Genomic DNA, 25,688 nt, shown 5'->3' on the forward strand with positions numbered 1-25,688 from the left:
CTAGGCTCTGTGGTTTTACCCACAGCGCCACCCACATCCCAGTGTAAAGTATAGACTCAAATAAACCAAAGGATATGCAAATATTAAAATGTTTAGACAAAGCAGAGCATAGAGATGGATGGATCTGTCAAAATTTCATGTTCTCTCAGTTTCTCATTTTTCCAGTTTTCAGTTTCATTTGCTGCATTTCCTCCTCAGTTTGATTTTTAAAAAAACAAACAAACAAAAAGACCTCATGAAAATTCAGCAGCATTTCTCCTAGTAGGTATTTTTGCAAGCAATTTCCACTGACTGCTGGGGGGGGGGGGAGGTTGGGGGGGAGGGAGGAGCAGGGAACTGGATCTGAAATGAACATTCACAAATGTTTAAAATGCAACATTTCTTTTTCCTGATGCCATTCTGCATTATCCATTTTTAAAGCAAAACCGAAATTTGCATCTGGATGTGAAAAACGTAACTCAGCATTTGGAATCTGTGTACATTAGATGGGTTAGCACGTCTTGATTTTGTTTGATGTTGGCAGGCTTTAGATATAGTGCCAAATACTTATTGTAAATAAACAAAACAGAAAGTTTGAAAATCACCATAATCTATCACTCCATATTTTTTAAATATTTTATTTTCAAATTTTATAATCACAATATTTTAAAATTGAATACTTTCCCAAAAATACAATATAGGCTTCCGCCCACCCCTCCCCTGGATTCCAATTTTCTCCCCCTGATTTCTTGTATCTTATTTCATTTTTCCGAATCCCTTGTTTTCCCTCTCATTTATCCTAATTTCCAATTATATACTTTCATAAATGTTATATCAAACCTGCTAATATTTTAATATATTTACAGTGGTCTAATCTATCACTCCATATTGCCATACACTAACTATGGCTTGGCAACCATCAAATCCTGCAATGTATCAGATTAATAATTAAATTGCATTAGGGAGGTCCAATATAGATGTCCAAACTTTGCAGAATATTGGACCATTGAAAGAACTACTTGAGAACATTCCACACCCAAAGGTTTGCAGAGGAGATGTCGGCAGTGAGTTCATTTCAACTCCAGTTCAAACTGCGGGCTAAGCACCATGTCCAATGTATATCTGATGATGCCCCTTGAGGTATAACTCTGTTGGTGAGCGCACAATTATCTCTCTAGCCTTGTCTAGAATTAATAAGAGAGAAAATTGGGCTGACAGGTCCAAAGAAGCCAGTCTCGGGGGTCAGCAGTTAGTACTCAGGCTATATTATTGTGGCTGCTGAATGAAAGTTTTTACGGGACAATCATAAATTTAGATCCATGGCGCTGGAGGGGGCTCTCAAATAGGAGACGATGACAGCTGGACTCTGGTGATTGATCCCCGAACAACCAGGGACATCTGCCAAACTGAAAGCCATGGATACCTTCCAGTAGGGAGTATTGTAGCCTTGTTATCCGATAAGCATGGCTGGCATTGTCAGGTGACACAAGAGCCCAATGGGAGTTGAACCTGGAGGTTAAATCTCCAGGATCCACTGAGGCTTATTAGACTGAACCACTAGCTTCCATTGTAACAAATGACATATACCCTTTAACATGCCATAGAGCAGGGCTTGGCAAAGTTGTTGTGGCTTGGGGTGCGGTGGCCCGGAGTGTGTGTGTGTGTGTGTGTGTGTGTGTGTGTGTGCATGCACGCATGCGCAAACGCTAATTCTGGCGCTCCTTCCAGCACAGAGGAGGCGTGCGCAGCTTCCCATTGGCTGCAGGAGCTTCCTGCAGCCAATGTTAAGCCGGCCAGAGTCACAGAAGGCAGTCCCCGCTCTGCTCTGTGCCACGCACGGGAGCTGACTGAGCAAGTGGCAGGTGTCCCCAAGTAGATGGAGGGGGCCCATGGGCCAGTTAAATGACCCCCATGGGCCTTAGATTGCTGACCCCTGCCATAGAGGAAAATAGGGGCATGCTATTTTAACATCAAGGGACGTGGGTAGCGCTGCGGGTTAAACCACGGAGCCTAGAACTTGCCGATCAGAAGGTCGGCAGTTCAAATCCCCCCGACAGGATGAGCTCCCGTTGCTCGGCCCCTGCTCCTGCCAACCTAGCAGTTCGAAAGCACGTCAAAGTGCAAGTAGATAAATAGGTACCGCTCCAGCGGGAAGGTAAACGGTGTTTCCGTGCGCTGCTCTGGTTTGCCAGAAGCAGCTTAGTCATGCTGGCCACATGACCCGGAAGCTGTACGCCGGCTCCCTTGGCCAGTAAAGCAAGATTAGCGCCACAACCCCAGAGTCGGTCACGACTGGACCTAATGGTCAGGGTTATTTTAACATCAAGGCTGACGTTAAAAGCCCAGACAAACAATGTGCTATTGTTGAAGTTTCCACTCCACCTGTAATACCCTCCAACATTTCTCCCATGAACATAGGGGTATTCTATTCAATAATGATAATGATAATATTTTATTTATACCCCATCCATCTGACTGGGCTGCCCCAACATAACTCCATGCCATCCAACATTTTTACAATGAAAATAGGGACATTCTACCACACACCCCAGGGACACAGGTGGTGCTGCGGGTTAAACCACAGAGCCTAGAACTTGCTGATCAGAAGGTTGGCGGTTCGAATCCCCGCAACAGGATGAGCTCCCGTTGCTCGGTCCCTGCTCCTGCCAACTTAGCAGTTCGAAAGCACGTCAAAGTACAAGTAGATAAATAGGTACCACTCCAGCGGGAAGGTAAACGGCATTTCTGTGCGCTGCTCTGGTTCGCCAGAAGCAGCTTAGTCATGCTGGCCACATGACCCGGAAGCTGTACACCGGCTCCCTCAGCCAATAAAGCAAGACGAGCGCCGCAACCCCAGAGTCGGCCACGACTGGACCTAATGGTCAGGGGTCCCTTTACCTTACCACACACCCCAAACATTTCTCCGGAGAAATTTCTCCTGATGCGCACAGGTTTACATTCGGTTTTGCCTAAGGCACACATTTTTTTTTTTGCAAAGCAATTTCCCCTACTATAATGCATTTGTCATGGATGCTTTAGTTTAGACTCTACAATCCTATGATTCTATTATTTTGGTCTGCCTCAGTACATGTCTATTTGTGTCCATTACTTCACTGGAGAACTACACTGCAGAAGTCAGGGAATTTCCAATTTTCAAAGGACAGCTGAGTTTCACTTCTCGTATTGTTTCAGAAACTGCAAATTAGGTAGGTTTGCCTTTGGACGTGAACTAAATCAGATTTCTCCCCCATCTCTACATGGCTGCGAGCCTTTATTATATGCCTGCTGGACGCAAGTGTATTTCTGCAGCCACACCAAAGCCAGGATCATAAACCAGCAGTCCACAGACAAACATAATGTCTGCTGCTTATTTGTTTAGCCAGAATCACACTTCCCTCCCAGAGGAAACCTATGCTGTGAAATGGTTCTAAGTAGTAATATTTTCACTTCCAGACTCTCAGACAAATCTTGGATAAAAGCATGTGCTGAATGCTTGGGGAGAAACCATTATCACCCCTATCTCTTTTTTTTTAAAAAAAATGCCTGCTTCTCATCACAGACATTGAAGGGCAAGGGGGTACACACACAGTCTCCATATTTTCCTCTCGTTCTCTCTCTCTCTCTCTCGCTCTCTCTCTCTCTCTCTCTCTGTTCTCCAGTCACTTCAGAATGAGTCTGCTATGCTCATCCCATACCCTCCAACATTGCTCTGATGAAAATTGGGATGTCTTATTCAATAATAATAATAATAATAATAATAATAATAATAATAATAATAATAATAATAGTTTTATTATTTATACACTGTCCATCTGACTGGGTTGCCCCAGCCACTCCGAGTGGCTTCCAACATATAAAAAACATAAAACAACAAACATTCCCTATATAGGGCTGCCTTCAGACGGCTCAGAGGTCAGATAACTCCATACCCTCCAACAATTCTCCAATGAAAATAGGGACATCCTAAGGAAAACCACGGGACGCGGGTGGCGCTGTGGGTAAAACCTCAGAGCCTAGGACTTGCCAATCGCATGGTCGGCGGTTCGAATCCCCGTGGCGGGGTGCACTCCCGTCGTTCGGTCCCAGCGTCTGCCAACCTAGCAGTTCGAAAACACCCCCAGGTACAAGTAGATAAATAGGGACCGCTTACTAGTGGGAAGGTAAACGGCGTTCCGTGTGCTGCGCTGGCTCGCCAGATGCAGCTTGTCACGCTGGCCACGTGACCCGGAAGTGTCTGCAGACAGTGCTGGCTCCCGGCCTATAGAGTGAGATGAGCGCACAACCCTAGAGTCTGGCAAGACTGGCCCGAACGGGCAGGGGTACCTTTACCTTTACCTTTTAAGGAAAACCACAGAGCCTTGGGCTTGCTGATCAGAAGGTCGGCAGTTTGAATCCCCACGATGGGGTGAGCTCCCATTGCTCAGTCCCTACTCCTGCCAACCTAGCAGTTTGAAAGCACGTCAAGTGCAAGTAGGTAAATAGGTACCGCTCTGGCGGGAAGGTAAACGGCGTTTCCATGCACTGCTCTGGTTCGCCAGAAGCGGCTTAGTCATGCTGGCCACATGACCTGGAAGCTGTACGCCAGCTCCCTTGGCCAATAAAGCGAGATGAGCGCCGCAACCCCAGAGTCGTCCGCGACTGGACCTAATGGTCAGGGGTCCTTTTACCTTTTAAGGAAAAGGAGAACATTTTTGGATCAAATCAGAAACAGGGGTGGCTTCTGTAAATCTGGGACTGTCCCTGAAAAATAAGGACACTTGGAGGGTCTGTTATCCGTCTCTTTCAATATCTCTTCCTTCCCTTTGTTTCTGATTTCCACTACTTCCCAGACAGGTGCTTAAGCCGCCCACTGGGAAAGTGTAATTCAAAGGCGGGGGGGAAGTGATTGCCCAGGAGAAACGGGCAAGGTTGGAAATGATTATCTTTTTTTTATGGCTCACATTTTGTCCAAGCTGGAGAAGCATATGGGGCTTGCAGTATTTGCCTCGTAGGGGATGGGGAAACCTGTCAATTTCAGCTTCTTGTACTTTCTCATTCTCCCACTCTTGAATTCACTTCTCCATATTTCCACATCAGCTTCCAAGTTGTTCAAAACAAAACAAGTCCCCATGAGAATTTAGCAGCCTTTTTAGTGCAAATTTCTCCCAATAGACACATTCTTGTATGCAGTTTTGCTTATCGTAATGCATTTTTGAATATTATTTTCATTTGCATAAGCATTCTTACACACACAATTGCTTGTCTTGAGAATTCTGAGAAATGCGAATTTTGAAACTTCGCAATGTTTCAGTTTGAACACTGTTTCAGAAAGTGCAAATTATGCAGATATGCCTTTAACTGAGAGCGGACTTAAATTTATTCCCCTCTCCCAGTGTTGATGTGGGGAGTGTGAGCCCCCAGTGCCCTTCTGATCCCAGGAGAAAGAACTGCACAGCAACTCTACCTTGGGGTAATCTCACTTTAAAGGCCTGCATGAGTAATGAAGATTTTATATTTTCTCTCCTTCTCTTTTTCCAGCCAACCTGCAAAGGAGGTCATGTACAAACAACTCGTTCAAAACTAGGCTGCTCCCCCATTAACTTGAGCACCAAATTAATTCAGACTGCTAAAGGCTGGCACTTTCTCAGCTAAGGGCACCCCTCTGTCCTTTGCTGGCTACCGCTGTGTCAAACAACCACTGCTGTGATCCCTAACATCCAAACACAGCCAGAGGTGTTCTAATATGCTTGGATCGAACAAGGATTTAGAATGAGGGCTAATCCCAGTACTATTTCAAACAGCCCAAAATGCCTCTAAGCCAGAGCCAAACGATGGGTTGCAAAAGAGATCTGTGAACAGAGCAACAAAGGTCTTTGACTAGTACGGCTCCATGTTGTTGTTGTTTAGTCGTTTAGTCGTGTCCAACTCTTCGTGACCCCATGGACCAGAGCACGCCAGGCACTCCTGTCTTCAAATGCCTCCCGCAGTTTGGTCAAACTCATGTTGGTAGCTTCGAGAATGCTGTCCAACCACCTCATCCTCTGTCATCCCCTTCTCCTTGTTTCTTCAATCTTTCCCAGCATCAGGGTCTTTTCCAGGGAGTCTTCTCTTCTCATGAGGAGGCCAAAGTATAGGAGCCTCAGCTTCAGGATCTGTCCTTCCAGTGAGCACTCAGAGCTGATTTCCTTCAGATTGGATAGGTTTGATCTTCTTGCAGTCCATGGGACTTTCAAGAGTCTCCTCCAGCACCATAATTCAAAAGCATCAATTCTTCGGCAATCAGCCTTCTTTATGGTCCAGCTCTCACTTCCATACATCACTACTGGGAAAACCACAGCTTTAACTTTAACTTACTTTGTCAGTAAGGTGATATCTCTGCTTTTAAAGATGCTGTCTAGGTTTGTTATTGCTTTTCTCCCAAGAAGCAGGCGTCTTTTAATTTTGTGGCTGCCGTCACCATCTGCAGTGATCATGATGCCCAAGAAAGTAAAATCTCTCACTGCTTCCATTTCTTCCCCTTCTATTTGATGGGACCAGTGGCCATGATCTTTGTTTTTTTGATGTTGAGCTTCAGACCATATTTTGCACTCTCCTCTTTCAGCCTCATTAAAAGGTTCTTTGATTCGTCCTCATTTCCTGCCATCAAGGTTGTGTCATCTGCATATCTGAGATTGTTGATGTTTCTTCCGGCAATCTTAATTCCATTTTGGAATTCATCCAGTCCAGCCTTTTGCATGATGAATTCTGCATATAAGTTAAATAAATAGGGAGACAATATACAGCCTTGTCATATTCCTTTCCCAATTTTGAACCAATCAGTTGTTCCATAACTGTAGCTTCTTGTTCCACATAGAGATTTCTCAGGAGACAGATGAGGTGATCAGGCACTCCCATTTCTTTAAGAACTTGCCATAGTTTGCTGTGGTTGACACAGTCAAAGGCTTTTGCATAGTCAATGAAGCAGAAGTAGATGTCTTTCCGGAACTCTCCAGCTTTCTCCATAATCCAGCGCATGTTTGCAATTTGGTCTCTGGTTCATCTGCCTCTTCAAAATCCAGCTTGCACTTCTGGGAGTTCTCGGTCCACATACTGCTTAAGCCTGCCTTGTAGAATTTTAAGCATAACCTTGCTAGCGTGTGAAATGAGTGCAATTGTGCAGTAGATGGAGCATTCTTTGGCACTGCCCTTCTTTGGGATTGGGGTGTAGACTGATCTTCTCCAATCCTCTGGCCACTGCTGAGTTTTCCAAACTTGCTGGCATATTGAGTGTAGCACCATCTTTTAAAATTTTAAATACTTCAGCTGGAATACCATCACTTCCACTGGCCTTGTTATTAGCAGTGCTTTCTAAGGCCCATTTGACTTCACTCTCCAGGATGTCTGGCTCAAAGTCAGCAACCACACTACCTGGTGTACCTGGGGCGCTGAAAATGGGGATTGTTAACCCTGCTGCAAAAGGCACCATCTGGCAAGTTTATAGCAATCGGTGAAGAACTTTTAGACTAATTTTGGGTGAGTTCAAAGCAAAAGAGGAACGTGAAGACTTCCGGAGGCGGCGCGAAAAGGCAATGGCGGTCCTCCTCTTGTGCTGAGGGGGAAGCTCTGTGGAATCGGGTCGTCCGCTACGGCAAAGCGGAGACCCGCACCGAAAAACCACAGGCAGCAAGAGCCTGTGGCCGTGGGACTCGGCGGGCGCCGAAAGCGACCTCCGAAACGTTGAAGAGACCCCGTAAGGAGCCTCGGATCGCGGAGGGGGTTGCGGCGCTGTGAGTCGATCGCTACTCTGCAGAGTGAAGCCGCGCAGCTGCTGTCACTGAGCGCTGACCTTTTTTCCTCAAAATTCGGAACCAGAAGCTACAACCCGTGAGTAAAGAGGGACTTTTACAATTGGGCTCTAAATTTAAAGAAAATTGGCAGAAAGCGGAGAGACGTTAAAAGGAAGTCCGTCTCCCGCTGCTATTTAAACTACAAAGCAAAGAGCTGGAGGAGTGGAGCTTTTGTAGAGGCTTTTTAAACCATCTGATCTGAGCATCCACTGGAACTACCTCTAGACGAAGAAAATATATATTTATTGGACCTACTTTCTATCTGAACTGTGTTAATTTTCTCCTGTGGGAACTACAAATCTGGACTGAGAAACCCAGGTATTTGGGCTGCCTAAAGAACAGAAGAGCTGTCAGTTTGCAAACTTGGCTATTGTGTATCTGGACTGGTAACATTCTGAGCTTTTACAGACTTGTTACTTTGAAATACTAGCTAGCACTTGTCAGAAACAATGTTATGTTACTAATACCAACTCTGCTAAACACTAGTTTGAAGGTCCTGGGACTTTAAAATCAACTTTATTGATCTTATTTGATCTGACTTCTTCCCTCAAGACACTTCAAGCCCCCTCTAGAGGATTTGGGACCAATAGTAGTGACATTATTCTACTTTCTCTTTCCCTTCCTCCTGTTTGACTGTTTATCTCTGGGCTGCTATTTTCTCATGGGAACAACCCAGACTGACCTTGACTTTTAGATAACTTTGGAATGAGTGGCACAAGAAAAAGAGGACCAAGAACTAGACAAACAACTTTAACCTCGGCCTTACAGACACGTAGATCATCTGTACCTATCATACCGTTGGCAGCGGAAGAAGAAACTGAGCAGCTGCAACTGGAAGATATGGCCTCAGGAACAACTGCTTCAATTCTAGAGAAAATTTATGAAAAGTTGGAATCTTTGGACAAAAGAGTAGAATCTTTGGACAAGAAAGCAGATGAACAAACAGCTAAGATTGATCAAAATACAGCCTGCCTAAATCAAATAACTGGACAAGTGGCACAGAATGTACAAGCAATTGGGCAGTTGACTGAGGACACTATAGAAAATCGAAAACTGGCTGAGGCTACTAGTCAAAAAGTTGAAAAACTAGAACAAGAGGTAAAGCCACTCTGCAAACAGGTTGGAGAGCAACAGACATACTTATCTATGATAGAACTTCGGAATCGGGAAAATAACTTAAGGATAAGGTCAATACCAGAAGCTGAGGAAGGGAATCTAACTGAGTTCCTGACCAAAGAGTTTTCCAAGTTTTGGCTTATTGAAGAGAAGGATTTTAAAATTTTGTCAGCTTTCAGACTTGGGAAATTTGCAAGGAAAGACAAGCCCAGAGACTGTTTGATAACCTTGAGATCAAAGGAGGAAAGGGATAAGATTTTGGGCCTGCACTACGGAAAGTCACTGGACATTTTGGGCAGAAGAATTGAAATTTACAAAGATATTCCGAGACAACTGCTGGACCTTAGATCTGAATATTTTGAACTGGCCAGATTGTTGAGGAGCAACTCAATCATCTATAGGTGGGAATTTCCTCAGGGATTATCCTTCACCTTTAGAGGGAAGAAGGTTAAAATCAAAACAGTGGAAGATAGAGACAAATTTTTGACTGCTTACGGAGAGGACCTACAGAAAGGAATTGAAACACCTTTTGGGCCTGGAGCACCTGCTGTACCTACGCCCTTGGACACTGAAGACTCAGAGAAAAAGGAACCACCCCTTGAAAAATAGCAGATTCATCCAGGATGTCTCTGCAACTCCTGAGTTGGAACATAAATGGCGCTAACATTCCGGAGAAAAGGAAAAAAATATTTCATATTTTGAAAAAAGAACAATTGGACATTATTTGTTTGCAAGAAACACATGTGACTAGGCTACACAGAAAAGTGTTAATAAATAAAAGATTAGGCCAAGAATTTATATCCTCGGACCGAGTGAAGAAGAGAGGAGTGGTGATCTATGCGAAAGAGAGCCTGTCACCTAAATTCCTTTTTAAAGATGAACATGGAAGAATTTTGGCAATTGAGATACAACACCAAGGAGAGAAGTTTTTGATATTAGGAATTTATGCACCAAATGAGGGGAAATCAGAATTTTACAAGAAGTTGCATGAGAGTGTCCTGGACTATCTGGACTATGACAACATCATTATGATGGGAGATATGAATGGCGTGGTCTCAACCAATATGGATAAGTCTCAAAACCAAAATGTGACAAAAGATGGCAGACTACCTAAGACTTTTTTTGAACTGACTGACAATATGGACTTGATTGACATTTGGAGGACAAAGAACCCCTTGGGAAGAGAAGGAACATTCTTTTCTGAAGCCCAACTGACATGGACAAGAATCGACCAAATATGGATATCTAGAGGTCTGGCACCTAAGACCAGAAAGGTGGAAATCTGCCCAAAGACCTGCTCCGACCATAATGCGGTAAAGATGGACATGACACTATTACCAACCGGCTCCTTTAGATGGAAAATGAATGACAACTTGTTTAGAGATCAGGAAATTATTAAGAAGGCCCAAAAAGCTTTGAAGGATTATTTTGAGATAAATTTGAACACTTCGGTGGAAAAAAGAACTATCTGGGACGCAAGTAAGGCCGTGATGAGGGGGTTCTTGATACAACAGAACGCTGTAAAGAAAAGGACACAAAATGAGAAAAAAGACAAGATCTTGGAGAAAATTAAAGAACTAGAGAAGAAGTTAAGATCTAATCCGAAGTCACAGCCGATTCTGAGAGAAATTAAACTATACCAAGCACAATATTCTAAACTGATAAACCAGGAAATAGAGTGGAAAGTTAAACTAATGAAACAAAAAACATTTGAATCTGCGAATAAATGCGGGAAACTGCTAGCTTGGCAATTGAAGAAAAGACAAAAACTAAATACAGTTACTAATTTAGAGATTGAAGGAAGAAACATTCAGAACCCCGTGGATATTAGAAAATGCTTCCAGAGATACTTTAAAAAACTATATACACAAGGGCCGCAAGATGAGGCTGAGATTAAACAATTTTTGGAAAAGAATGGACTACCAAAACTGTCACAAGAAAATAGATCAATCCTGAATTGTAAAATAACACCACAAGAGATTGAACTTGCCATTCAGAACATGAAATTGGGCAAATCTCCAGGGCCAGATGGGCTGACCTCCAAGTACTACAAGATATTGAAGGACTATTTGATACAACCATTGATGGAGGTCAGCAATGAAATTATGGAGGGGAAGAAGGCGCCGGAATCGTGGAAAGAAGCCTTTATCACATTGATACCAAAATCGGAAGCTGAAAAGACACAACTTAAGAACTACCGTCCCATCTCCCTTTTAAATGTGGATTACAAAATATTTGCAGACATTTTAGCAAGTAGATTTAAAAAAGTTCTAAATGAAGTAATCCATAAAGATCAGGCAGGCTTTCTCCCAGGTAGACATTTGTTTGCTAACACAAGGAACATTATTGATATTTTGGAATTCTTGCAAACAGATGTCAACATAAAAGCAGTGTTAATTTTTATAGATGCGGAGAAGGCCTTCGACAACATCTCTTGGAAATTTATGAAAGGGAACTTAGAAGGGATGGGAGTGGGACGGGGTTTTGAAAATGGGATTGACGCAATTTATTCAGAACAAAAGGCTAAACTGATAGTTAACAATGTGGTTACAGAAGAGTTTAAAATTGAAAAAGGAACACGACAAGGTTGCCCTATCTCCCCATTGTTATTCATCTCAGTTCTGGAGGTGCTCTTGAATATGATTAGAGGAGACCGGTTGGTGGAAGGAATACAGGTCGGAGTGAAACAATATAAACTTAAAGCTTTTGCAGATGATCTAGTTTTGACTTTGCAGGAGCCAGAATCTAGTACGAAAAGAGTATTACAAATAATTCAAGATTTTGGTCGGGTGGCGGGATTTAAATTAAACAAGCAGAAAACTAAGGTAGTGGGGGAAAACCTGACAGATGCAGAGTCAGAACGGTTTCAGAGAGAGACAGAGTTAAATGTGGTCAAGAAAGTTAAATACCTAGGGGTGAACATAACAGCAAAAAATCTGAGTTTATTTAAGGACAACTATGAGAAATGTTGGTCAGAAATTAAGAGAGATTTAGACAGCTGGACAAGACTGAAACTTTCATTGTTAGGCCGAATTGCTGCTATCAAGATGAATGTATTGCCAAAAATGTTGTTTTTGTTCCAAACATTACAGATTGTGGATAAGACAGAGTGCTTTCGGAAGTGGCAGAGAGATATTTCTAAATTTGTCTGGCAGGGCAAAAAGCCCAGAATTAAGTTTAAGATACTAACAGATGCGAAAGAAAGAGGGGGCTTTGCCCTGCCAGACTTAAGGCTTTACTATGAATCAGCAGCTTTCTGCTGGTTAAAAGACTGGCTACTTCTCGAGGACACTGATGTGCTGGATCTGGAAGGTTTTAACAATGCTTTTGGTTGGCATGCATATTTATGGTATGACAAGGTTAAGATTAACAAGGTCTTCAAGAATCATATTGTCAGAAAAGCAGTGTTTAATGTCTGGACAAAATATAAAGACTTACTGGAAAATAAAACACCAAGGTGGCTTTCACCATTGGAAGCTAAGGCCCGAAAAAGATCCAATATGGAGGCCAACTGGCCAAAGTATTGGGAAATACTAGAAAAAGATGGAGATAACTGGAAATTGCAGAGTATGGAGAAAATGAGAGATAAAGTGCGAGATTGGTTACATTACGCTCAGATTAAGGAAGTTTTTAAACTTGACAAAAAGTTAGGGTTCCAGGTGGAGAAATCGAAGTTGGAAACGGAATTGTTAGAGCCTAAGACTAAGGTACTTTCAAGAATGTATAACTTGCTGTTAAAATGGAACACACAAGATGAAACGGTAAAATCAGCCATGATAAAGTGGGCACAGGACATTGGGCATAATATCATGTTTGAGGACTGGGAAAGGCTGTGGACTACTGGGTTGAATTTCACTGCTTGTAATGCTTTAAAAGAAAATGTAATGAAAATGATATATAGATGGTACATGACCCCAGTCAAACTTGCAAAAATATACCACTTGTCTGATAATAAGTGTTGGAAATGTAAAGAAAATGAAGGAACATTCTTTCACCTCTGGTGGACCTGCCCTAAAGTGAAGGCTTTCTGGGAAAAGATATACAATGAATTGAAAAAGGTATTTAAGTATACCTTCTCTAAGAAACCAGAGGCCTTTCTTCTGGGTATGGTGGGCCAAGGGGTGGTAAAGAAGGACCGAACATTCTTTATGTATGCAACAACAGCAGCAAGGATACTTCTCGCGAAGCACTGGAAAACACAAGATCTACCCACACTGGAAGAATGGCAGATGCAACTGATGGACTATATGCAACTGGCCGAGATGACCGGCAGAATCCGAGATCTGGGAGAGGACACGGTAGAAGAAGACTGGAAAAAATTTAAGATTTACTTGCAAAAACATTGTAAACTGTATGAATGCTAATCAGGATGCTTGATTATAAACAATTTGGCACCATTAAAATAGATGAAGCGAAGTAGGAAGATAGGTTAAAATGTAAGAAAAAACAATCTTTATTTTGGATAAACATTTGGTTAAATTTAATTGATAGTTAGACAGTAAGGATGGAAGTAAGGTGATAATTTGCTGGACTAAATTCTTTTAACATGGAAGGTAGGGGCGGGAGATGTGAGGAGGTCACAAGAAGATAAGAAAGTATGTTATGTTTTGTTATAACTTGGTTTGTCTATTATATTGTAACTTAAAAATTTCAATAAAATATTTATAAAAAAAAATAAAAAAAAAGCAAAAGAGGAACGTGAAACTTGCTCTACTCTTCTGCAACTTTGAAGTGTGGTGAATTTTGAGGGCAGGGGCAAATGATATACAACAAATTGAAGAAAATGTTCCATTTAACATTTGTTAAAAAACCTGAAGCATTTTTATTAGGGATTGTAGGGAAAGATTTGCCAAAAAAGCTGAAAAACATCTTCATGTATGCAACAACGGCAGTGAGAGTTCTAATAGCACAAGGATGGAAGACTGAAGAAACCCCAACTAAAGAATCATGGCAAGAAAAATTGATGGACTATGCAGAACTGGCAAAACCGACATATAAGCTACGGGACAAGGATAACTGTGACTTTAAAGATGAATGGGAACCCTTTACAAAGTATTTGAAGACGCAACAAAGCAAACTGGACTCCTTGGCTGGTTTTGAATAAACATTCACAAACTTTTTATTGATAATAATCAGCTAAATAGTTTGAGGAACTATACAACTGTGTAACATGCACAAAACAGCATTTTTAGAGAAATCAAAGACTGGGCCTGAGGGAAGTCGGGGGTGGGGGTGGGTGGGTTCTGTGGGGGGAGGGAGGGGTGGGAGGAAAAATGGAGGGGAAATAAGGATGTTTCTGGAAGATATGTTTTATTTTTAATTTTGAATAAAAAATAAATAAAATAAAGAATTTTGAGGGCAGGGGCAAAAATCTATCGGTGCTTTCTGTGGGCTAGTGGCCAAGATTTTGTCTTCCTCAGAATTCCCTGGAATGACTCTCCATCTGGGTTCCCTAGTGTAGTGTCATGGGCACCAGGATGCTATGAGACACCCCCCATGGTGTCCATTAAGATCCCTTTCTCCCTCTTTTTTTAAAAAATGAAGGTGTTTCTTTTGGCTTTTCTGTTGCTTAAGGGACTGTTGCTTTTGGTGTGAGGGGTGTTATGTATTCAGTGGTCTGTGTTTGCCTGAGCTTGAGTCTGGACTAAGGATTCTGAGCTTCTGTGTTCTGATTTGATACATGATATCCAATCACAGAACATTTGGGCCTTTGCCATTGGCCCTTGAACTCTACATCATGATTCACAGCTTGGAAGTTTAGACAGCCAATCACGTTGGGAGTGGGAATGGCCCAGGCCTTCAGAAATGTATATAAACAGCAGTTGCTTTGCCCCTGTTCAGATCGTGAAGCTGAGGCTCCAGTACTTTGGCCACCTCATGAGAAGAGAAGACTCCCTGGAAAAGACCCTGATGTTGGGGAAGATGGAGGGCACAAGGAGAAGGGGACAACAGAGGACAAGATGGTTGGACAGTGTTCTCGAAGCTACTAACACGAGTTTGACCAAACTACGGGAGGCAGTGGAAGACAGGAGTGCCTGGTATGCTCTGGTCCATGGGGTCACAAAGAGTCGGACATAACTAAACGACTAAACAACAACATTGCCCCTGTTATCCAGTTATGTAAAGGTTCTTACTGTTCTCACTGTGTCTTGCCTCATGGGAACCCACATACACTTCAAGGGGTTGCCTGTTCCCTTGGTTTGTAGGAAACCTATTCTTTTCACAGAGCTATGGTTTCCAGTGTTCCCTGGAAAGCAGTGTTGACGATTCAACCATTCTGAAAATTGTAGCTCTGTGGGCAGAATAGAGGTTACCCCTTAACAAACGACACTTCCCAGGATACTTTGTGGGAAGCCATGGCTATTTCAAGGGTTATGACACTGCTTCAAAATTGGCAGTGCAGATAAGGCCTAACTTGCTTTCTAAGGGGTGTAGTCGCGCTGAACTTTAGCTGAATCAGGGCCATTATCTCTGATCACAGACATTGCCACTTCTGCAGTTTATTGATTCATTATTATTTTTTCCAAGCCCAGCATTTGCTGTATGTCCAAGGCAATTTACTAAAACAATTAAATTAGTTCATCCAGAGTGATTTCTTATTGTGAGCCAGAGTGCTCTTTGGAATGTCGATGGCTCACAAATTACATTTCTACATGGTTAGCATGTGAAACACATGGCAAGACGGGGGGGGGGGGAGAGATGAGAGAAAAGAACAACCTTTCTAGCTAGAACTTGTTGGTACTGGAGGACTGAAACACGATGCATTCAATTTCCTGTGAAATTCAGCACAGTGTTAAGAGCTGCTGTAGAACAGTGGCTTGCAATATAATCTTCCATGCCTCCACCCACTCAGTTCAATGGGACCTACAGCCAAGTAGGTGTGTAGATGTGTGTGGTGAATCATAGGCTCCCAGTATGTTTCCGAGCACAATTCAAAGTGTTGGTGCTGACCTTTAAAGCCCTAAATGGCCTCGGTCCTGTATGCCTGAAAGAGCATCTCCACCCCTGTCATCCAGCCCGGACACTGAGGTCCAGTGCCGAGGGCCTTCCGGCGGTTCCCTCACTGCGAGAAGCCAGGTTACAGGGAACCAGGCAGAGGGCCTTCTTGGTAGTGGCACCTGCCCTGTGGAACGCCATCCCAGAAGATGTCAAGGCAATAAACAAACTATTTTACTTTTCAAAGACAACTGAAGGCGGCCCTATTTAGGGAAGTTTTTAATGTCTGACGCTGTATTGTTTTTAATATTCAGTTGGAAGCTGCCCAGAGTGGCTGGGGAAAACCCAGCCAGATGGGTGGGGTATAAATAATTTATTATTATTATTATTATTGTATATAGAATCATAGAATTGTAGAGTTAGAAGGGACCACAAGTCTCATCTAGTCCAACCTTCTGCAAACCAGGAATCTTTCACCCGATGTGGGGTTCAAGCCCACGACCCTGAGATTAAGAGTCTCCTGCTCTACCAACTAAGATATCTCAGGAGAACAATCGGAGCCTTAGAGACTGCTGGAAGACCCTGGTTCAAATCCTGACTCTGCCTTATGCAAGTTACCAGCCCTCTGCAGGCAGCTGATTTGAAATCTAGATGATAATAATAATAATAATAATAATAATAATAATAATAATAATAATAATAATTTATTATTTGTACCCCGCCCATCTGGCTGGGTTTCCCCAGCCACTCTGGGCGGCTTCCATAGAAACCAAAAAACACTAAAATATCATACATTAAAAACTTCCCTGAACAGGGCTGCCTTAAGATGTCTTCTGAATGTCAGGTAGTTGTTTATCGTTTTGACATCTCGTGGGAGGGCGTTCCACAGGGCGGGCGCCACTACCGAAAAGGCCCTCTGCCTGGTTCCCTGTAGCTTTGCTTCTCGCAATGAGGGAACCGCCAGAAGGCCCTCGGCACTGGACCTCAGCGTCCGGGCAGAACGATGGGGGTGGAGACGCTCCTTCAGGTATACTGGACCGAGGCCGTTTAGGGCTTTAAAGGTCAACACCAACACTTTGAATTGTGCTCAGAAACATACTGGGAGCCAATGTAGGTCTTTCAAGACCGGTGTCAAGATCTTGCTGGTTTACCCCATTCCCCTCCTGCAGGTTCTCTCATGTAGGGGTCTTTGTGTAGGGGTCTGAACTTCCGTAGGCTGAACCTTGAGAAGGGGGCTTATAAGTGGGCTTAGCTTGGAGGATTCTGATCTGCCAAGCATTGAAATTTGATCGACCATCTGCACAGGATTCTTGTCTGTCAGCCTCAGTCCCCCAACCCAGCTGCAATGAGGATTATGAAAACAAAAAACAAAAATTAAGGCCACGTTCCACTATAATATTTAAACTGTCATGGCTTCCTCCAATGAGTTTTGACAAGTGTAGTTTGTTAAGGGGGTGGAGAGTTGTTAGGAGACCCCTGTTCCACCCACAGAGCTACAATTTCCAGAGTGGTTTAACAGTTAAATCAGCTTCCCAGGAAACTCTGGGGATTAGCTCTGTGAGGCGAATAGGGGTCTCTTAACAACTTGCAGAATTGAACTGAATTTCTGCCCCATCCCCAGGGAGAGGAGAAGGAGGTGTGATCACTGCCCTCCACAATCTCCACCCAAGATCATTCTCTGGTTCAGCCAGTTTGCAGAACCCTCCCGCGTATGCACTTTGCATGTCTAATATATATTTGCATTTCCCCCCCTTCTTGGGAGGTTAAGCTGGGACAGCACTTCAAAGCATATGTATCGATCGAGGCCCTTCTCCATAATTTAGGAAAGTCTATCTTGGTTAATGTACCACCACCATGCAACCCGCTGAATTATTCAGCAGCAGCTTAAACTCTGGAAACCGCAGATGGGTCTGGACTTTCCACTGTGATTTCCCAGACATGAGGAAATGGGAGATGGGCATTTCCCTCAAAACTCAGACTCGGCTGTAAGATGATGACAGTTTATTAAATGTCTTTCCTGCCCTTTCTCACAAAGGAGCCCAGGCTGAAAAACAGCAAAGGATGCAATTTAAAAAAAAAAAACAAACAAAAGCACATTTAAAAGAATATTTTGAAATGGTTGGTACAATTTGTATCAAAAGACAGGACATCTCACCATAGTAGGGAAGACTGTGAGCAGGTGACTAAGGTTCCTGCTCAGTCTACTTTCCAGGTGATAAGTGTTGATGGGCCTCCTGCTCTCCCTTTTTATTTTTATGGACCAAGTTTACCTTCAAATAGAGAGCCCCTGTGAATTGCACCATTTTCTGTGAAGCAAGACACATGGGTGACTCTAAGATGGCACACCCGGCTTGTGGCAAGAAAGACATAGCTGTCAACTTTTCCCTTTTCTTGCGAGGAATCCTATTCGGAATAAGGGTATTTCCCTTTAAAAAAGGGAAAGTGATGGCCTGGGATTCAGACTCGGAGGCTGAACCTAAGGGATCCCAGCCTGCACAGGATTCCCCGCCTCCAGAACCAGCTGAGCTGGGGCTGGGGCATGAGCCTGAAGGGTCCTCACCTGTGCTGGATCCTCAGGTGCAGGCACCAGCTGAGTCTGCTCTGGCTCCAGAGGTGATGGAGGACCCATTGCCTGCAGGTGCTCCAGTCTCAGCCCCGTCAGGGGAAGCTGAGGTTGCCTCTGGGTCCGGGAACCCTCCACCCTCTCCTGAGCTGCAGAGGCTCAGGGCAGAGAGGTGGAGGGAACTAAGTTCCCACAGGAGGAGTGCTCACCTCCAGACCAGGAGAGGCGAGTCACCAGAGGATCGGGGCCGTCCTATGCCTTGGGGCAGATAAAAGCCGGCCAGCCCCAGTCCCAAGTTGCAGAAGCAATATTGTTGGTTTCTAGTTCCTGCCTGAACCATGTCCTGCTTTCCTGCCTAAGCTCCTGAACTGCCCTGGCTCCCTGCTTGCATGCCTGTTCCTGACTTTACCCAGCTTCAGCTACTACGGACTGCCTCCACATTGCATCTTTGACCACGGACCGGACTTGGACCTCGCCTCTTGGGTAACCCATGGGACCAGCACAGGGAAAAGTTGACAGCTATGGAAAGAGCAGACCTCCAAGGCTGTGTGATGAGTACCCAGAGGAGGTGCATCAATGAAATTCCTTGACAGTGTCTTGTTTTAGCTCTAAAATCCATACCCCACTTTCCAGCCAAGGAACAGAGGTTCTGACAGAAATGTCCTGTAGAGGCTGGTCAGACCAGGGTGAAGGGTGGGAGGAGATCAAGGAGTTAGAGGCTGTTGACCCCAGGGAGGAACCCAGCAGGCTGGGATGGACCATGTTGGGGCCCCATGGGGTACCAGACTTGTCTGGGAAGGACATGGCAGGTGGAGAGTCTGATCCTGGGAAGATTGACCCATGACAGCCCCATCCGAAGCCCCTGCTGTGCTCCCACTTGGATGAGCCCTCCCCGTTCACCTGCTTCTACTGGCAAAACTCCACCTTCTGCTGGTGAGCCACCACATGCAGAAGAGATGCTTGGTGACAAGACTAGAGCCAAGTCAGCACTGCCTCTGTAGAGACATTGAGACACCAGCCCTGGTGTGAGCAGAAGGAGTTTCCATCGGCGTACCCAGTCCAAAGATGCAACCCACTTGTCATACTACTTTATTTGTTTGTTAGCTTGCATCATTTATGTCCTACCTTTCCCCCCTCCAAGGATCTCAAGGTGGTTGACCCCTTCCTCATTTAATCCCCACAACAACCCTGTGAAGCTGAGAGTCCATGACTGGCCAAAGGTCACCTATTGACCCTCATGCCCGAGTATTCTTTCAAACCCTGGTCTCCCAGGTCCTATTCCAATACAGTGGTACCTTGGTTCTCAAATACCTTGGTACTCAACCAACTTGGAACCCAAACACTGCAAACCCGGAAGTAAGTGTTCTGTTTTGCGAACTTTTTTGGAAGCCAAACGTGCTCCGTTTTGAGTGTTATGCTTCTGATTTGAGTGCCACACTTCCGTTTTGAGTGTTATGCGGAGGTCTGCCTGTTTTTGCTATTTATTTTACATTTTTGTTTTTGCAGCTCTTTTTTGTTTTTGTGACTGTGTGGAACCCAGTTCAGCTACCGGCTGATTGATTGTGTGACTGCAGTACATTGTTTATTGCTTTCATTTTATGGATTAATGGCCTCGTTAGATAGTAAAATTCGTGTTAAATTGCTGTTTTAGGGATTGTTTTTAAAAGACTGGAACAGATTAATCCATTTTGCAGAACTTTCTATGGGAACGCACACCTTGGTTTTGGAACGCTTTGGTTTTGGAACGGATTAAGTTTGAGAACCAAGATACCACTGTACTCTAACCACTAGAGGAAGGCACATTTGGCAAATTCTCACCATGATCAACTCCCACACAGAAATCTATGTCCCCACTGTGGAAGGACGTGTGGATCCAGAATTGGCCTCCACAGTCATTTACAGACACACCGTCAAGACCATACTCATAGAAGACAATCTTACTCGGCTACAAGTGATCACCAAAGAAGAAAGAAGAAGAAGAAGAATTCCAATACTCTAACCATTATATCACACTGGCTCTCAATAAAACCAGTAAGCATGTCAACTGCTTATTTTGAATCAACTCCTTTGTTTGCTTAGCCATGTCTAATGCCTGGTGCACCACACTGAGTTGAGCTTTTCACATAAAATATCTTCCAATTGGAGTTTTTCACCAGCGGGAACCAGGTCATAAATATAAACAGAAGATTTATATGAAATTTGTTTTCAAGTAGCCTGCAGTTACCTGCCGCTGTTAGTTTGCTTTGGAAGTGGTTCTTAGTTTGGACTTCATTTCAGTACATTCAGGCTCACCATCAGCAGAAACAACTGCCAAGTATGTAAATCCCAACACTCTCACTAGTGACATCGCTGCATCAGGTACTTCCTTATCCCATTCTCAATCACTGCCACGGCTAGAGATCCAGAGGAAATATACGACATGTTAGCATTGTGGCAGATCACAGTGGTGTTCACATGTTTCATTCAACGAAGGTACAATTTGTATACGTAAGTAGTTGAGCTACACACTTGTAGCATGTGTGGCAGAGCTGTAAATGTGAAAATGGCCCGGTGACTGAATACACAAATGCTGGGCTAGTGTGTCTTATGTGTTGAATTGCTCCCCAAGTCTGATGAGGATATATTTAGGAGGACTATCTAATCCACTCTTCAGCATAGAGGTGAAACGCCCATCTCTCCTCCTTCCTGTATAGTTCCCAAGGAACGAGCTCATGTAAGAAGACACACCCTACAATTACGCAGCGTGGGGTTGAGCTACTACAGAGCAGCCGTGCTTCAGCGGGGGGAAGGAAAGCTTTTGCATGGCTGCAATCGTGGCTGTTGGCACGGTGAGCTTCCTTTAAAAAGGTTGTTCCGAAGCTATTATCTGAAAAGTCTGCCCGTCGAGCGATGAATCATCCCTTGCACATATATAAAGGTCATTATAATCATAGGACAAATCGACGCGAAGGTACATAAATTTGCCTTTATCATTCCCGCATTTGCCTGGGAATATCTGGGTGTAAGGCAACATGACCTAAAATGCCAGCCATCCTTCTGCAACCATCAGTCACTGAGGTTAAAGTGGGGGGGGGGGGTATTCCAGCTGTGTGGGCTACAGACTAGTCCTCCGATCTAAGCTAGACCACACATTGGAAGTAAAGGCTCTTGTGATGGAATGCACCTATACAGTGGTACCTTGGCTCTCAAACTTAATCCGTTCCGGAAGTCCATTCCAAAACCAAAGCATTCCAAAACCAAGATGCACTTTCCCATACAGAGTAATGCAAAACGGATTAATCTGGTCCAGACTTTTAAAAACAACCCCTAAAACAGCAATTTAACATGAATTTTACTATCTAACGAGGCCACTGATCCATTAAATGAAAGCAATAAACAATGTACTGCAGTCACACAATCAATCAATCAATCAATCAGTAACTAAACTGGGTTCCACACAGTCACAAAAAAGAGAGCCGCAAAAACAACACAAAATAAATAGCAAAAAGAGACAGACCTCAGTGTAACACTCAAACCGGAAGTGCGGCACTCAAATTGGAAGCGTAACACTCAAAATGGAGGCATGGCACTCAAATTGGAAGTGTAACACTCAAAACGGAGCACATTCGGCTTCTGAAAAAAGTTCGCAAACTGGAACAGTTACTTCTGGGTTTGCAGTGTTTGTGTTCCAAGTTGTTTGAGTACCAAGGCGTTTGAGAACCAAGGTACCACTGTCTATTAAAGGTCTTTCCATACAGTAGTATGGATTAAGCCAAACTTTCCCCCTAAGATGGCAAGTTTCTGTGCGGAGGGCTGTGTGTGTGTGTGTGTGTGTGTGTGTGTGTGTGTGTGTTGTATGGAAGAGCATTCAGCTACATCATGTTCCACCCCATCTCCAACCCCAAGTTATGCAGCTCAAATACAGTTCCCATACCAAACTAGAAGTGATGTTTGCTGTGCATTTCTAAAAAGCAGTGTGGGACGTCTCACATACAAGCCCATTTAAAGCAGCATCCTTGAGGGTGTTTAGCTGTGCATTTGCTAATGATCATAGCTTACAGACACTGGTTGCCTCTGGCTTTTAAGAGAACAGCAAGGTCACTTCCCCTCCACCACTCACCCCACCTTTGAGTCCATTTCCAATTAACTCCCAAGTTACTCAACATCCTATACATAATATATGACAGAGCAGTTTGGTGCAAAGAGCAAATGAACAATCCTCTCCAATGAGCTCATTAACTGTCTCAAGGCATCTCCCCTTGTGTGCCATCAGAAAGGCAATGTCAATAAAGCTCAGCTCCTGCGACACCAAATCATCTCTGCCATCGCCTTGGCCTGCTTCCCTATACTCAGCAACTCTCATGAGGAAGCCTGCTTTGGTCGGGGTCTATCAGTAAATAGCTCAAATCAAATCCATTATGCAAATCTTATTAAAGCTAAGTTTGCTCAAAGCAATGCATTGGATCATTCATAATTTCAACTGCACTCTTTTTGGGGGAGAGGAGGAATAGAGCCCATCGTAGCCTTTGCAACCAGTTGACAGCAAGCCTATGATCGTTGTTCATAGGAAGCTACCTTATTGCGGGTCAAACTATTTGTCCTTCTAACCCAGGGGTCAACAAACTTTTTCAGCCGGGGGCCGGTCCACTGTCCCTCAGACCTTGTGGGGGGCCGGACTATATTTGGGAGGGGAAATGAACAAATTCCAATGCCCCACAAATAACCCAGAGATGCATTTTAAATAAAAGCACACATTCTACTCATGTAAAAACACGCTGATTCCCAGACCATCCGTGGGCTGGATTTAGAAGGCAATTGGGCCGGATCCGGGCCCCCCGGGCCTTAGTTTGCCTACCCATGTTCTAGCCCATGGTGGTGGTGCCTATTGAGACTGCTGGGGCAGAAAGCAGGGAGCCCAATGGTAGACGAAGCCAGAGCTGCCACGACTGCCTTCCCTCCCATAATTTTTCTACTCTGACTACCAACAGCTCTTTGGGATCCCAGGCAGGGAAAGGTCATTCCCATCCCCTGTCTTGTCCCCTGTTGCCAGATGAAGAACTCGAGTTCGAGTTTCAGTTTTTGCCAGAGTCTTTGATGCATCCATCAGAGCAGCACCTGGACAAGGCAAGGGCTGAAGGCACTGCAGGTGAATTATGGGGCTGAGTCTGAGCTGAAATCTTGCTCTGACGAGTGACACACACCCTATTACTTCCTTCTGAAGAGCAGGGCGGGAATAAGACAAAGCACAGCCAATGACAAGCATCCGAGGACTGGGAAAGCAAGCTAGAACTCCTGCAAGTTTGTTGGGCCTTGTTCGCCTCCATTCTGCTGTCTCCATGTTTTTGGAGATGATGGAGATGATGGAGATGATGGAGATGATGGAGATGATGGAGATGATGGAGATGGAGATGGAGTCAGCGCTGGTTCAGAATCTGGCTTACTATCAGCACCTCCACAGAAGGAGGAGGCACCTTCCTGGCAGGAGGAAACATTGGTGGCTCCAATTTAGGAGATGTCCAATAACACAGAGGCAACCCCTGTCCTCTGTCAACCTACTTGGACCCTCCCTGAGATCCACCTCCTGACTCCCTGAAACACTGGCCCCCTCCTCCAGCTCACACATTTCCTGATTTCACCTCTATCATCCTGCTAGGACCTTCTCCCTGATCTCCTCCTACCGCTCCTCGGGATCTGACTGGGCGAAGTTAGAGGGGCAGGGGGCAACTGCTCTGCCTGAATCAAGTAAATAAACAAATTACTCAACTAAAAGTCAAAATAATCAGAATATTTGAAATCGAAATGCTCACTGAGGTCACTTGGATGATGTTGTGTCGCATTCTGGCAATCCGGCTGAGCAATAGGCATAGCTTCCACAAACTGACCAATCGCATTTTAGGTAGCTCAGTCCTGCCCCCCTCCAACATAAATCCCATACCCACCCATGACATCTCCATGGGGCTCATGAGATCACCTGCTAATTGGAGATGACACAGAAAGAACCCAGAATCTTCTGCATGCAAATCAGATTGGTCAAATTCATGCTGTTCTGTTTTGGTTGCAATGGTTTTACTAGGCTTCCCCCTGGCCCCATAATCACAACTTTTAAACTTGCTTTTAGAACTATTTGATTATAATGTTGTAACCCCAACCCCCGGAACCTTGTGGCGAAAAGTGGGTAAGAAATATTACGGATAAATAGATGTTCTGCTACTGAGCTACTGTCCCAGTTGCATAGTGAGATTGGTTGATTGGCACCCAATAAGGCCACGACTGGGGGTGGGATTCAGACTCCGACATCTGTCGTCCACGTTGGATTCAGACACAGACTCTGTCATTTTAGGTCTCGATAATAAATCAAAACTAATTCCTTACATAGAAAACGTGTTAAGGACTAGCAGAGGAGATAATAGCCTGTGTTAAAAGAAGACCAGCTGTGCCTAGTTACATATTCTCCAGGCTACTACAATAGGAAGGGAATTTGTGGGAAACTGCTGCGTTGCAGCTGTTAGGGCTGGAGGTTTTCTCAGTACTTTAAAAAGGACAAAGTATGTCCTGTCCATTTGTTACGGGTAACAAGGTCCTCAACATGTCCCCGCACCTACTCAATTTTCCCCTCGCATCAATCATCAGCCACTTACTCAGAGAGTTTCATGGATGAGGGAGGATTTGCATCCGAGTCTCCTGAATCAAACCACTGTACCACACTGATTCACTTTTTAACACTCTGCGTTTGAATGCTCTGGATTTGCAGGGAGCCGATAGCAGTGGCATAGCGTGGGTTGCTGATGCCCGGGGCTAGCAAGTTGCCACAGGAGCACTCTCCCACCTGAACCAAGCAGGGCCCTGCTGCACCACCTGCCTGCCCATGCAGGGGGGAACCCAGCCGGCCAATGTGGCCCTTGGCAGGCGAATCCCTCCAGCAACCAGGTAGAGGAGTGCCAGGCCGGGCGGTGCTGGGGTCGCCCCTTGCCCAGCTTCCTCCATGCACGCCCAGGCTGCTCTGCCACCTTTGCCAGGGTGGGACACGGATCCCTGTGAAAGCTGGCGCTGGGGGGCACCTGATTGCACCCCCTCAGAATTTTGCACCCAGGGCCATGACCCCCCCAGTCGCCCCACGCTATGGCACTGCCCGCATGGAAATTTGGAAGGCCAGAGCATAAATGTCCAAATGCAAATTCACATCTGGGAGACCCCAAGCGATCGTTTCTTCCACATCCCCCTCCACCCGCACATCATTAATCCATTAGTTAATTAATACCTCGCTTAACTGCCGAAGCAGCTTCCAGATTGTGCATGCACACACAGCCACT

The 25,688-nt window shown here is 44.5% G+C and overlaps 1 protein-coding gene across 1 annotated transcript in view; it reads right to left on the reverse strand.

Annotated features, from left to right (window-relative positions):
• Window positions 1–25,688, reverse strand: part of CHRNA4 (cholinergic receptor nicotinic alpha 4 subunit) — an 80,942-nt gene that overhangs the window by 45,746 nt on the left and 9,508 nt on the right. The gene's annotated exons all lie outside the window — the stretch shown is intronic.

Source organism: Podarcis muralis, chromosome 5, assembly GCF_964188315.1.
Source record: "Podarcis muralis chromosome 5, rPodMur119.hap1.1, whole genome shotgun sequence".
Taxonomy (NCBI): Eukaryota; Metazoa; Chordata; class Lepidosauria; order Squamata; family Lacertidae; genus Podarcis; species Podarcis muralis.